Genomic DNA, 15268 nt, shown 5'->3' with positions numbered 1-15268 from the left:
TAAAGAAATTGGTGAGGCCTTCTTTGAATATTTTCAAGATATATATCAAGAAGATTGTGTAGAGGACAGGCCTAAAGTCAAAGAATGGTTGGATAGGACCGCATAGACATCTCTGAGTCCTAAACAACAGGAAGAACGTGAGCAAGACATCACAGAAGAGGAAGTGAAAAAGGCTTTAGGTGCATGTAAGAAAGGCAAAGCTGTGCGCCCCGATGGGTTACCAGCCAAGCTTTATAGATCATTGGGCGAGGCGATTATTCCAGTGTTGACACATTTATTTAATGGGATACTAGCAGAGGGTGCAAGGTCCCCAGGGTCTTGGAATGACACTACAGTCATCTTGATATCGAAACCCGGTAAAAACTCTGCTAGATGTGGGTCATATCAGCCCATTTCGCTCTTAAATGCGGACTATAAAATCTTTGCCCCAATTTTGGCAGCAAAGTTGGGATTAGTGGCTGATGACATTCTCCATTCAGACCAAAAGGGGTTTGTTAAAGGAAGACATATATCAGACCTCACATATGATCTCATTGGAGCAATAGATATCGCCTCAACATATTCACTTCCCCTTGCAGCCTTGACCCTGGATGCCACCAAGGCTTTCGACAGGGTCAATTGGGTTTACCTGTCGGAAGTCATGGGGAAATTTAAACTGGGTAAAACGTTCTGTCGTAGTAGTCAGTCGTTATATCAAGAACCGTCATCCAGACTGTTGGTTAATGGAAATCTGACTAAATCACTTAAGATCACTAGAGGTACCAGGCAGGGCTGCCCCCTCTACCCACTCCTTTCCTACATTTACATTGAACCTTTTGCCCAGAGGCTTAGGGAAGATCCTAGAATTGTACATTTTAGGCATGGAGAGTGGGAGAGGAAGGTGGCCCTGTATGCAGATGATATTTTGGTCCTCTCGGCTGATCTAGAAACAACATTCCCGGCAGTGATCAGATTAGCACAGGATTTTGGGCAGGTCTCAGGATACAAGGTGAATGCAGGGAAGACTGAGATTATGATGTGGAATCTTGAGAGGTGTCAATATCGGGTCAGTCCCAGTATGAGATACCTGGGAGTCAGAATTGTCCAGGATATAGCCAAGATTGTAGAAGTTAACCTAGCTCTAGTCTCAAGGGAGTGCAATAAACAGATTAACTCTTGGGCCTACCTCCCTTTAACCATTCTGGGGAGAGTAAATTTAGTTAAGATAGCGATACTTCCCAAGATTACCTTCCTCTTCAACTCAATCCCCCTACACTTTGATAAACTAGCTATTGATAAACTCCAGCAGGCGGTAAACTATTTTATCTGGGCATACTAAAATACCAGAATTTCCTGGAAAAAGCTAAGGTGTAGGAGAGAGACAGTACTACACCTGGGCTTATCAGCTCACACATTCATGGATGCTGTTAAAAATGCCTGTAAGCATTGGGGCAGGAGACATATTTATGGCTATGTTAAGGGGGCTAGTCTACCTGAAGAGGGCTTTTTGTTTAAATTTGGGGCACACATTTTTTCAAAAAGGTTAAAATCAAAGTCCTCCAGGCAATGGTCAGAGTTTGGGCTAGACTGAAACATTTGGTGGGCCTCAATTATTTTTCAAATCTAGCGCCACTTTGGGACTCTCCGGGTTCGCCAGATTGTTTACAGGGTAGGCTTGCATTACCACTTGGGAAAGCAGGTTTGAAAGTTTGTGGAGACTTGGCCTATGAGGGTACTCTCATTTCATGGGAACAATTGAGAGAGAGAGTAGGAGTGGGCCTCTCACGGTTTAAGTACATCCAATTGCAGAGCTGGGTTAAATCCCAGAATAGCCAGAAAAACCCTATCGGCTGGGGGAATAATCTTGAATACCAGCTTGTAGCCAGGCCTGTAGGGAAGAGGGAGGTCTCCTATTGGTACTGGGCAATAGAAGAGGCAGTGGATGGCGAATTTACACTTGCAAACGAACTATGGAGCGAACATCTTCCAAAAGTACAGTGCGAGCGATTGTGTCAGAACTCATTTAAGACTCTTTCAACATAGTAAAACCTGCATGGTTGAAGAGAAACCACATATTCACTGTTCATAGGGCCTATCTTTCCCCTCTAAGGCTTTCTAAGTTTTTAACAGGGTCGCAAGTTAGCTGTTCGAAGTGTGGTCTTGTCGAAGCCTCGGACATTCATATGTTTAAAGACTGTCCTGTTATTGTCTTGTTTTGGGACAAAGTTCAGAAGACACTGGAGAATATTTTGAAAGCCTCAATTCAAATAGATTTGGCTCTGATAATCTTTGGCCTCCCAAAACAAGTCACTGGTCCGGCCAGTTCTCTCCTATTTTACGCTATTTTGCTTGCTAGGAGGCAAATATGTAAGCGTTGGATTGACCCCACCCCCCCCCAGTGCATTCTAAATGGTTGGCCTCGATGTTTGAGACTTCTAAGATCAATTTGTTCAGAGCCTGTAGCAGAAAAAAGACAGCATTTTGGGATCCGTTACTTAAGTGGGCCGAGGCATGAATGAAGGTGGGGAGGCACTCTCTTGTTTTGACAAGGTATTCAAGAATGGTGGGTCCTATGATTATGCCCCTTAGGTACTCTTCGGACAACGTTGGGCCCCCCCTTTCACTTGCCAACGAAGCTGTCCATCAGGTTCTTATGGACCTAGGTGAAGAGAAACCTGTCCCCCTTGTGAGGGGAAGGAACATCCATGCCTGCCAATGTACTTTATGGGCTGAAGGCACCATGAGTTTTCAACAAAATGCCTATACCCCTCAGACTGGGGAGCAAAGGTACGGCAGTTGGAAGTTCAATGCGGTTGGTGGCAAATGAGGACAAAAAAAAAGACAAAAAAAGAACACATGCAGGCCCATGGTCAAAAAACAATAATCAGCAAGGGGGTATGGCCACAACAAAGAACACATGCATGTCTGTGGCAAAAGCACACTAGTTTGCTACACAAAATGGCCACCGGCCAGATGGTCAAACAATAACAACCAGCAAGGAGGCATGGCCACAACAAAGATAACAGCAGGCCTATGGCAAAGCACACTTGCTTGTTAAACAAAATGGCCACCACACACATGGCCAAACAACAACAACCAGCAAGGAGGCATGGCCACAACTAAGAACAGATGCAGGCCTATGGCAAAGAGCACACTGACTGACTACACAAAATGGCCACTGGCCACATGGTCAAACAGCAAGCCAGGGACATGAAAAACAAAGAACACATGCAGGGCTATGGGCACTGGATATATTAAACTGCCCCTGGCCAGATGGCATGGAGAACAAAGACAAATTGTGGCCTCTGGCAAACACACTCCCACACTGCTCAGGCAAAGGAGGTATGGTAGCACTGAAGAAAAAAAGCATTAATTCAGCAATGGCAAAAACTAAAATTAACTGAGCGGTAAAATTGTACAGCATCACACATCCTTGAAAGGCATCCAATATATCTTACCCCACGCATACACATTTTGGAGGGCAAAGAAAGCGAAATACCCCCCCCCCAAAAAAAAAACACGTTTTAAATGTAATCCAATGCCATCCCTGGCCTAAATGATTTTTCAATTCAACAGACATCACAGAAACAGTTGCTTCATCCACCCATGACGAGCACTGGGCATAGTGTCTTGGTGGCCCATTGGCAAACTAAGCTACATCGTAAAATTAATGAATATTGAACATTCATTAAAAAAACATGGAGAAAATGTACAGAACTCTGCAACATTTTTCCTATACAAAGGAAGAAAAATGATATGCAAAACAATAATTAGGCACCTCCTGAAACTGCAGGACACCGACCACAATAAATGTAAAAAATAAAATAAAATTCACCCTGAAGCAGTTTTTGAACGCTCTTCTGATAGCACAAAGACAAAGTCCTGAAAGCCAGTGGCATATATGCAACAAACAAAGAGAGTGCTCGTTCCAGCTCCAAATTCAAATGAAAGTGACCAGGAGATGGACAACTGTGTAGTGCCATGGCGGCAGAAAGGCATGTGGTTTTTGCAGTTGGGGGCCCGTTGCGGGCCCCTAGAGTGTTGGGGGGTGAGGGGTGCACATGGAGGGTACCTATGGTACCCCCCCTCATTGCAATGCACTACGTGCCAGGCACCACATGGTGCCTGCCACGTAGTGCATGGCAATGCTGTGCACAGTACTTTTACATTGCGAGTCGGTCTGCAGACAGCAGATCCACCCGCAATGTAAAAGGCCCAGGATGCCCCCGCCAGTGTGGCGGGTGCATCCTAATGCACATGGCGGATCCGCCGCAACTTTAGTGGTCGGTCCCTGGCTCCCTTGCGATGGTGGGCAGTCTTTGTCAGCCTGCCATCGTAATGGACCTCTTAGTCTTAGACTTTCTTATAGCATTGCCCTGCAGTTCTCCTGACAATCTCCTGACAATCCCTAATTTTATCAGCTAAACCTAATGCCTCTATATTTATACATTTCTAAATTCTGATACTCCTGCACTAACTAAATCCTCATTAGAATCCCTTTGGGAAGCTGATTTGGAATACACATGGCCAACTTCCTTCAGGCTTAAGATTCATAAAACCTCAAGAATAGCCATTCCTACCCAGATGCTATTTTTTGTTTATAATAGTCTTCACTTTACTTCGCTTTCCATATCTGGATTTTCCAAGACTGCTAATACTTCTTGTTGGTCTTAGCAATACAATCAGAGTGATCCAAAACACATGTTATTTTTATGTCCTAACATTTTACTTTTTTGGCATGAAGTCTGGAGGAAAAAATTGTCCTATTTTCAAACTTCCTTTCCATTTAGTTTTGCCTGAATTGTTTGGTAATTTGGGTGAAATTTGGTACTCCGCTTTTTCCAATAATAAATTGCTGGATCTTTTACTTACCATCAGCAGATAAACTACCAATTAGAAATGCACCCCTAACATTTCCTATAAATCTTGGTGGTATGATGTATGTTAACATCACAAGCAACATAGAGCACATGCTGATTCTATCCTTGTGTTGCATAGTAGAGATTCATTACGGTTACACCTCACAACTTATCTAAATACTGCCAGAGCACTCTCTACCACCAAGCAGACCTCATGGCCTGATACTTTCAAACCTCCCTAAATTATTTCTTATACCCATCAATATTTGTATATTGCTATAATATTCGTGTGTATGTTATTGATTCCCAGATATTTTAAATTTACCAATATTGTAATTCTTGCGGTTCATTTTATGTATTGATTAAAACATTGTACTTATGATTTTCCACTTCTACATTCCCTCCCCATCGTCCCCCAAAAATCTTTAAAATTTAAGTTTGCATTACATAGTATATTTTAGGTGTTTTTATTTTATCTCCACTCCGTATTATGACAGTTGTTATTCACCATACATGTTCTTCTTAGACACTCTTATTATTCCATATTTTCCCTTATTGTCATGATGATGATTTCATGGATACTGGGTTTTTCACACTCTACAGGGTATGTTATTGTTTCTTAATGAAGCTTTTAAACTTAAAACAATGCCAAAACATGACTAATGGAAAGGAAGAAGATGATAGAGAATGTATGACGTTACAACGCAAACATTTACAACGCATGCCTTTACAACGCAGTTTTTACATCGCAACATCCTTTAGAACGCATGTTTTTACAACACATGCCATCACAACACATTTTTAGAAACTACATTTACAACGCATTCCATTACAACGCATACCGTTACAACGCATACCATTACAACGCATATTAGTTTTAGGTCCACAGTAGGGTAAGTGTTGGATGGTGTAGGGGTAAACATTACAATTCCCACTCCAGTGAGTGCAACAGTAGGGTAAGTGTTGGATAGTGTAGGGGTAAAAATTACTATTCCCACTCAAGTGAGTGCAAATGTAGGGTAAGTGTTGGATAGTGTAGGGGTGTAAATTACTATTCCCACTCCAGTGAGTGCAACAGTAGGGTAAGTGTTGGATAGTGTAGGGGTAAAAATTACTATTCCCCATTACTTACCTAATAATGCATTGTAATGGCATGCGTTGTAGTGACACGCGTTGTAATGACCTGTGTTGTAGTAACAAGCGATGTAATGGCTGCGTTGTAATGGCATGCGATGTAAAGGATGTTACGTTGTAATGACTGTGTTGTAAAGGTAGAGCGCTGTAATGACTGTGTTGTAAAGGTTGTTTTCCCGATGATAGAGTATCAACACCATAAGGATAATTTAACGAAGAGAAGACAATGTTTTGGTTTGGTTGGGGCTTATGATACTGCAGAAGTGGTCTAGCTGTTTTTCTAGTTTCGAGTCGTGTTCTGATGCGGCCTATTCAGGCACAGCCCAGATGAGCATCTTCTTTGCTGCATCTGTGTTTCAGGGCCAAAATTTGGTTTACATGCTCCTCGATGGTAGTACATTTCTAATAAAAGCATCTTATACATGGTGCCAAACTAGGCCAAACATCGACCCACTGCAAGGAACAAAAAAGGGTCATTAGTGAAGCCGGGAAAAAAGCATATAAAGTGTTTAATATTTCTAAAGAACCAACCAATGCAACAAGAATTGCACATATTCCTAGCTTCGTTTGCAAAGCAAAATTTTGGAGAAACAGATGACAAGACAGCAACAGGAACAAAGGGAGCAAAACAATGTAGACACGGTAGATCAAAAGCTCAGTTCAGGAAAAAGGTAGGAAATAAAATCAATTTGGTCTACATAAGAAAACAAGCAATGGCATAGCCAATAGGTCTCGCCTTTGGGACCTTATAAGTGTTTAGCCATGCAAAAGTTGCATAGCTAAATACTTATAAGGTCCCAAAAGCGAGACCTATTGGCGATGCCAAGCGGCCGTGCGGCCGCAAAAGTGATCGCGATCAAAGCGGCCATGCGGCCGCGAAAGTGAAAGTAATCGCGGTCCAGCGCGGCGCGTGTGCCCGCCACATGCACTGTAGCTCTAGGCTGGCTTGGTAGCACTTTTTGGAGCCCTCTCAAAAAGTCTCGCCAGACCAGCGCATGCGCTGGGTCAGGCGAGACCTAAAAAGCTGATCACCACCCAGTATGAATAAATGCAAGTCACTCTCAACATCATAGATCTCTCAGTCATGGACAGTATGGTTAATCACACCATTTTATTCAAAAGACTTGAATGGACAGGTCTGACCAATAATGCCTTGAGATGAATCCATTCTTTCCTTTCCAGTCACATTCAACAGATGCAAACATGGCATATACTCTGATCAACACGTAATGTGTCATCTGATGAGGCTTGACTCATTCACCACCTCTGTTACCTTTGAAAATACTTCCACTCAAACACTAGTTGGTCCATTTTCAAATGTATGTAGATAACATTCAAATTCTCACCATGGGGGTTCAACAAATATTAGGACAGGCACTGAACATGAACAGTGATCATCAGTAGCAGCTGCTACCAAACAGGGGTAGGGGGCGAAGAGGGAATAAAGAAAAACCTCTTACATTTATACGGCTGCCGCCGCCTCTCCTCTGTCCTCTTCTCTTCTTTTGGGCAGCAGGAAGCACATCGCCTCCCAGACTCCCCAGACCATTCACAACGCTGTCTTATAGCAATGTTGTGATTAGTCTGAGTGCTGTGGTTCATCACTCAGACATGGGCTGGTAGGCTGTGCATGTTCTTCACCCAGTCTGTAATGCAACCTGGCTGGAGAACATGCAAAGTGCGCATGACTGTTAGCCTGGACAGGATCGGACAAAATGTATTGCGCACTTAGGAAATGCCTCCCACTCCTCCCCCAACTCTGAACAGCCCAGCCCCACCTTCCAACCAACTGTGCCAGTACGGTTAAATTAAATAGATAATACCGTTGCGTGATTATCATTTCATTTTTCAGTTTTGAATTATTCGGTGAGGCGATGCTCCACAGCCTTAGCAGATGAGCCGCCACTGGTTATCAGTGAAAGAGCTTCTTCTACCTTAATGGAACCATAAATGAAGTCCTAATGGTAGGTGGAATCACACAATGTCCTGCTCATTGGAATGTCCTACTTGTCTTGGAAAACCACATACAAGTCATCTATGATGCTGATCCCTCATTTTCTCCCTAGATAAATGCGGTAGCCAGAAGCACCAACTTCCAGCTATATCTGTGGCATAAAATCCTCCCTCTCCTCGATACCCAACAAGGGGGCATATTTGCAAGGCCCCTGCACCACTGGAGCATCACTTTTTTTGATGCTCCAGTAGCGCACAATGCTGTGGCATATTTACATGGCCACACAAAGTCACCTTGCATGGTTTCTCATGGACTTAGAAATATGGCCTCCTTTCACGCATTACTCTGTGTGAAAGGGGCATCCCATGGGTGATGCTTAGGGTGTTCCCATGCAATACCCATGTATTCTGACACATTCCCAGATTTACAAGGCTGTTAAAACCTGGGAATGTGTCAGACTCTAATGGCTCCCTAGAGGAGGTGTTAAAGTGGTGAAATGAGGATAAATACCTTTATTTCTCTTTGTTGTTTGATTTTTATATGTGTGCTGCATTGCTCACCACTCATAAGAGGAAAACTCCATCAATGATTGTTTTTGTGCAGGAAGGTGAAGGGTGCCTAATTGGCGCTATGCAGATAATTGTGTACCAGAGCAGAAGAAAGCACAGGAATGCTTCATATTGCTGTAAATGCGATGCATCCCTGCACTTTCCTAATGACGCAGCTTAGTGCAGCAAGATGGCTTGCAGAGCTGCGCTGCGTCCTTTTCTAGTAAATATGCCCCAGAACATTGTGCTGAAAAGAGACTCGTAACGGTGTGCCTTCATTTTAGTAACATCATAAACCATGGCCTTCTCAAGGAAATAATAGTAAGAGTGCAGAGCGAAAGAAAGAGTTTAAAGTAAATTAACAAATGTTTTGTTCTGGTGCTAACCTGGTGCATCAGAACGCAAAACATAGCAGAACAATACATTAAAAAGGCCCATGAGACAGTGCAAAATTATATTGCACTGAGTCAGTGCTTACATAAATATTATTAAATACATAACTTTCTCGCAGGATAGAAGACCATATGAACCCAGCACTGAGATCCCTCCATTGGCTCGGCTGGAATAAAGAATCAATTTCAAGCTCTTATGCATCATTCATGAGGCCTACAGGAGCAAATTCTAAGTGCTCTAAAGCCCACAAACACATTATAAAACTCTGTAAATATATGAATGTTATGTTATATGAACTTGTAACGCGCACAGATACTCCAAGAAATGCATAAGTCGTGTTCTTGATGGGAGGTATTGCAGGAGGAGTTTTAGAAGCGAGGTTTGGGTTATTCATGCTTTCGACCTTAAAGACTCATGACTCTAGTTCCATGTTTATTGCACTTACACATCTAGAGGCAAATGAGTTGTCAGTCTGATGAGCGAGACTCCTGGTTGGTAGTGAGGGGCCTTTATGTGTTATATATGTAGTGTGCATAGTGCAAACGTATTTGAACTTGCTTAGTGAAGTAAGCAGGAGCAGATGGTTGGGTTTTAGAGCCGGTTTTATGTGAACTCATCTGCGAAGTTTGAGGCCAGCCTTCCAGTTTTGTTTCATTCAGATGCAAAAAGCGTCCATAAAAGATAAAATATAACTATAGTAAAATAAAAAGAGGAGTACAAAGCATAGTATAAAAACATTTCATACAAGTAAAACATCACCAAATTTAAAAATAAAATAAGTTGGTAAAACGCAGAGGGCGATATTCTCAAGAACGTGTGATACACATCGCAAAATTAGCTTAACGCAACTTTGCATATCGCAGTCCATTGCTGGAAAACAACGCCGTGCTAACGTAGTATTCTCAACATGGTGGCACCATGCGATAGTCCCTCGATAACGCGTCAAATGACCACGTTAAAATCAACGCGACGCCCCAACAATACGGAACACGAACACGAAAAAAGTTGCGATGACGCCAATCGCGATACAAAAATCAGCAAAAACCAGCCACAGTCCTGCAATTCCCACACGTCAAGCGGGATAACAGTAGAAAAAAACCATACAAACAAAAGCCAAACAACAGCAAAGCACAATGGAGGGATCCGGAGCAAGTACAGAGGACAACCAGAACCCCACAAGCCCTGGGAGGACCAGCCTGGGACCTCGGGGTCAGGGAAGGGCAAGGACAAGAAGAATAGGAAGAAACGGTTCAGTCTGCAGGAAAACAGGATACTGATAACGGAGGTAAAAGAACACCATCAACTACTGTTTGTCACCTCCACTGTGTCACAGGCAACTAAAAATGGAATATGGCAGTCCATCGTGGACAAAGTGAATGCAGTTGGAGTGCTGAAGAGGACAATGGAAGAGGTGAAGAGGCGCTGGAATGCTGTGAAGCGCAAAACCAAGCAGAAACTCGCAAACAACCGGAAGGCAGCAAAGCAGACTGGAGGTGGGAGCCCAGCGCCACAGGAGGAGCTGGATGAGATGGAGAAAATGGTGTCCACAGTCATCAGTGGGGAGACGGTGGCAGGAGTTGGGGGCCCGGACACTCCTCAACATGACCGGACACAACAGCAACAGGGTGAGTAATGACCAGGGACTGGGGGGACGGGGGAGATGGGCACAATGGCTCACATGCACAATTAAGCATAGCACATCTGCCGACAAACCATGCCCCAGAGTCCCAACTCCCACCAAGAGACCAATGCACCCAAGTATGCAACATCTCAGCAATGAATAAGCACAGAAGTCAGAGGCACACCGCATATAAGGGATTAGGGGCAGCTAAATCAGAGCTGCAGGGGCGACTCCCCCAAAATGCGGCACACACACAGTACACACAGAGCACATCAACATTGACAACGAGGCAACACGTCCGCAACAGAACAGAGGACACAACTGGTCCCGCATGTGTGTAGAAACTGGCTAATCACATTTGGCATTGCAGGGAAATGTGAGTTGACAATGTACAAGTACAAACACACATCCGTGATGTTGTCGTAATGTCCACTGTCCCGCATCAAATAGGCAGCTCCCCCAAACAGTCACAATGTACACTGTCATGCAGTCTGAATGTAAACATGCACAATGTGTCAACATACATGTGAACACAATGTTAAACTGCATCTCCCCTTCACATTGCAGGGAGAAATCCAACACTTCCTGCAGAGCAGGCCGAACCTCTCTTCTCTGATGACGAAGAGGACCACCACACCTTCTACTCCGATGCCCTCCAACAGCTCGTGGAGAGCCTCTGCAGCCCACTTCCAAGAGCAGGGAAGCCCAGCTGCTAGGAGGAGAGCCCACCCCTGCACAGGACACACAGCAGGCAGCACCCACCACCCGGCTGCCTCCCAAGACCCCCACGACGAACACATGGCCTTTCAACGCTGTGTGTTGGGGTGCCAGGAGAAGCTGGCTGAACAGGTGCAGGTGGGGTTCGACCGCATGGCAGCCAAACTAGATGCCATATGTGGGTGTCTAAGTCCCATCAGGAACCACTCACAGTCCCTAACGGACACCCACAGTCCACTCCATGCTCTCCAACGAACCATGGCTGACAGCGCTAGAGTCCTGACTCTGCGACAAAAACGTCTGTCTAGTCAGAGTGCCTCCAGCGATCTAGCCCGGGAGTTGGGACACATGCGGAGGATCATGGAGAACATGGAGCGGACGCAGGCGGAAAGAGCGGCTGCCACAGCTGCCCACCAGCGAGAGGTAGCTGGGTCCCTCAATGCCCTAAAGACTCTCCTCATGGCATTGCTGCCACAAGTCCTGGTGGTGATGCATGCTACTGCTACCACTCCATCCACATCTCCGGCTCCTGATGTGTCAGTGCCACACAATGCGGCAGACATTCTACCTCCGGCCCCTGTGGTGTTCCTGCCACACAGTGCTGGAGACAGAACACCACCAGCCACATGTGAGGCACATGCAACAGCAGAGGATAAAGATGCGGATGAATCTGCCTCCGTGGTCAGAAGGACGCAGTAGCATTCATCTCTGCCATATGGCCTGTTTCTGCTTTGGTTCTGCCCTCTGCATCATCACCTTCCACTGTCCCCCGATGCACTCTGCGACACTCACCTTGGACCTCGACATGGACTGCCATATTCTGTTTGGTCACCAATGACACAGCTATCAGACTGCGGACTGAACTCCTCCTCATCTGATGTACTTGTCATTCCCTGAAGGACTCTGGCTGGCCAACAATGTAAAGTGGGGTACTGCTCCAGCTACAACACAGTGGGGAAGTATGGATGAATGTAGGGTCAGTGAGTCCCCCTTACGTTAATGTTGCTCATGTTGTGGGACTTGGGTCACAGGGTGACACATTGCCGATTGCTGTCCAGGTGGCGCCAACACTACAACAGAGACACACGCATTAGTTACTTTCTTGTCCAGCCCAGGACAGAACCACGCCCAGAGCCCCGGGGTCATTGTTCACACCCTTACGCTGGACTGGCATACGCCAGGTCAGCCCACTCGGCTTAGGCTCACAGGAGGGGACGACAATGCTACATGTCCCAGGTCTTCCCTGTAGGGATCTGCTGCTCACAGGTCTAGTTGTCAGCATGCCACAGCCACTCCCTCAAAGCTGGTTTACACCCACACCACACCCATCCAGCACAGCCGTCACAGGACATGTGACCCTGCCAATAAAAAGGGCCTGGCGCACGTGCTGGACGCCATTTCCACTTTGCAACTGGGAGTCTCCGTGTGGTTATCATTTATGCCTGAGGGCCTAGGTCCCTGCCACCTCACATTGCCCAGTGCCGGGGGCGACATGCTGGCGTCCGCACCACGAGACTCAATCATAAAGGGTCCATGGCTTGCGGTGCACAGACTTGGTGGCACCGGATACACTGCGGCAGGCACAGGCACACCACCACGGGACGGTGTCTTTCGGTGCACTGAGGTAGGGGCACCTAAAGTGGTGAGCGGGTGTGCAGCCTGCGATGATGTGCCATCCTGGCGGTCCGGACTGGTAGGATTAGTGTGAGCCCTGCTGGACCACAGTGTAGGCCTGTGCCAGCGGGCAGTGTGGGCCTACCGCCACGTGGCGTCGCCTCGCAGTTCACAGAGTTAGTGGCACCTCAAGAGCTGAGTGGGTGTGCAGCCTGCGAGCATGCCGTGTGCACTGATATGGTCTCTGCTATTTGCGAAATCAAGACCCAGAATCAAGCGTGTGACCTGGTGGCCCGGGGTGTGGGGCTGCATGATGTGGAGGGTGCCATGCTCGTTGGCCCCTCCACATCATTCGAGCTCCCACCGGCACATGGTGGGCCCTCTTGGAGACACCCCGGTGGCGGAAGGTGAGCAGTGAGGCCTGGTTGCCCAGGGGCAGGCAATCACACTGGGTGGCAGGAGGGGTCGGGGTGCAGCAGCCTGTGTGCGCAGGGGCGGGCAAGCGATGATGGCGTGTGCAACTGTATGGACTCTGCCATTCTTGTCTTTGGAAACTGTTTCAGATAATGGTACCTGGGGGACTGCAGTGTATACCAGCACGTGGTTGGAGACACAACAGTGGCAGCGGGTGAGCAGTGAGGCCTGGGTCCGCAGTGTCGGCACTCTCTCTCCCTCTCTTTCCCTCACCCTATCTCCCTCTCCCCCCTCTCTCTCTTTCTCTCTCTCCCTCTCCTTGTCTCTCCCTCTCTCTCTCTCTCTCTCTCTCTCTCTCTCTCTCTCTCTCTCTTTCTCTATTACTCTCTCTCTTTCCCTCTCCTTCTCTCCCTCTCCCCCTCTCTCTCTTTCTCTCTCTCTCTCTCTCTCCCTCTCTCTCCCTCTATCTCTCTCTCTCTCTTTCTCTCTTTCCCTCTCACTGTCCCTCTCTTTCTCTCTATCTCTATCTCTCTTTCACTCTCTCTCCCTCTACTTTGATGAGCGCATGACACACCTTCTTATCTAGGTTTTTGTCTTGCAGGCTGTGACTTACAGAATGTCCAAAGGGGGGGGGGGGCTGCCAGGGGTAGGGCCCCGGGGGCGGGAGGGTCCTGGGGGTGGTGGTGGTGGGTGTTGTTGCCCTATTGGAGCTCCGGGCTGCATGTTCAGTTGGTCCAGGGTATCTGTTGTTCTTCATGTGTGGCTCTGGGCTGTACTCCCTTGACTGGTGTCGGTTGTCGTCAGACTTTACACCAGGTAAGAGTAGGTGTTAATTTCCTGCTGCTAACATGCCTTATCACCTGTTTTGGGATCTTATCGCCGATCTGGCTGGTCGTTGAGAATGTTGAGGTGTGTTGTTGCGGCTTTTTGCACGGTAACGCCTACCCTGCATCTCATTAGCGTTAGTTGCCGGGGTCATCTGTGGTGATGTTTTTTGCGGATTCTATTGACGATAAACTGGTGATATGGGCTGTGAGCACCAGCTTGTGAATGGGGAGATAAATTTATCGCGACTTTGGCTGCGATAAAGTGCCAATAACTCGGCGATAGATCCTTGAGAATATGCCCCAGAGGGTCATTAAATGTACACACCATCATGCTAAAAAAGAAACACGTGAGTGCAGGCCACACCGAGATCAATCAATTCTAGAGAGCCTAGATCTGTAAGCGGCCCACAAAAAACGTAATACTGCACACAGGATATAAGGGTTTGGCAAAAACTGTAAGAGCAAAAGTGCCACTTTAGCCTGCCTAAACTTCAAATTATTTAAAAGGGGTTGGAAAAATTGTTTTCGTGGCAGTGAATACAATTTGCACAATATTCCAAAGTGGAGGGTGTCCTGTGGAGATCTATGGTCGCAGCCACAAGGTCCTCTTTGGTTTAACCCCTTCAGTGCCCATGACGAGCTGGACTCGTCATGGGCTGCGGTGGCGCTGTGCCCATGACGAGTCCAGCTCGTCATGAACTCCGCCCGCTAATGGAAGGCGCGGCACTGGGCGGGGAAAGGGGCGGGCATGCAAGGGGTTAAAGAAAAAACTCCAGTCAGGGATGCTAAAAGATAATGAAGGTAATTAAATCTAAAACGTGTGATTAGAAATATATAATGAGTGCTAGTTAAAGCAGATGATAAGGCTCCATACCCAGGTCGGACTTTAACATAACATAAGCCCTCACTGAGGGTTTACTGGGCACAATATTTTCACGTTGCGCAGTAGAAAATTTACGGTATAAGCCTTTAGTGATAATGACACCCCCGGGGCTTAAAGTGTTGTGTTAAAAAAAAAGTCTGGCCTCGCTATGGCATGAAAAGACTCTTTTACATATCCTATCCATGGGATTTTATTGCTGTAATCCAAGGACAAACAGCCCATAGGGCCCATAGGACCAGGCGATTAAAACCCTTATTCTCACATGTCCATATCTTTAGCCAGCTCATTAAAGATTTAATTGCCACTTGATCCGCCAAATAGTCAA

This window comes from Triturus cristatus, chromosome 4_1, assembly GCF_964204655.1.
Source record: "Triturus cristatus chromosome 4_1, aTriCri1.1, whole genome shotgun sequence".
NCBI lineage: Eukaryota > Metazoa > Chordata > Amphibia > Caudata > Salamandridae > Triturus > Triturus cristatus.
The sequence above is the reverse complement of the archived record's forward strand: the minus strand, read 5'-3'. Positions refer to the sequence as shown.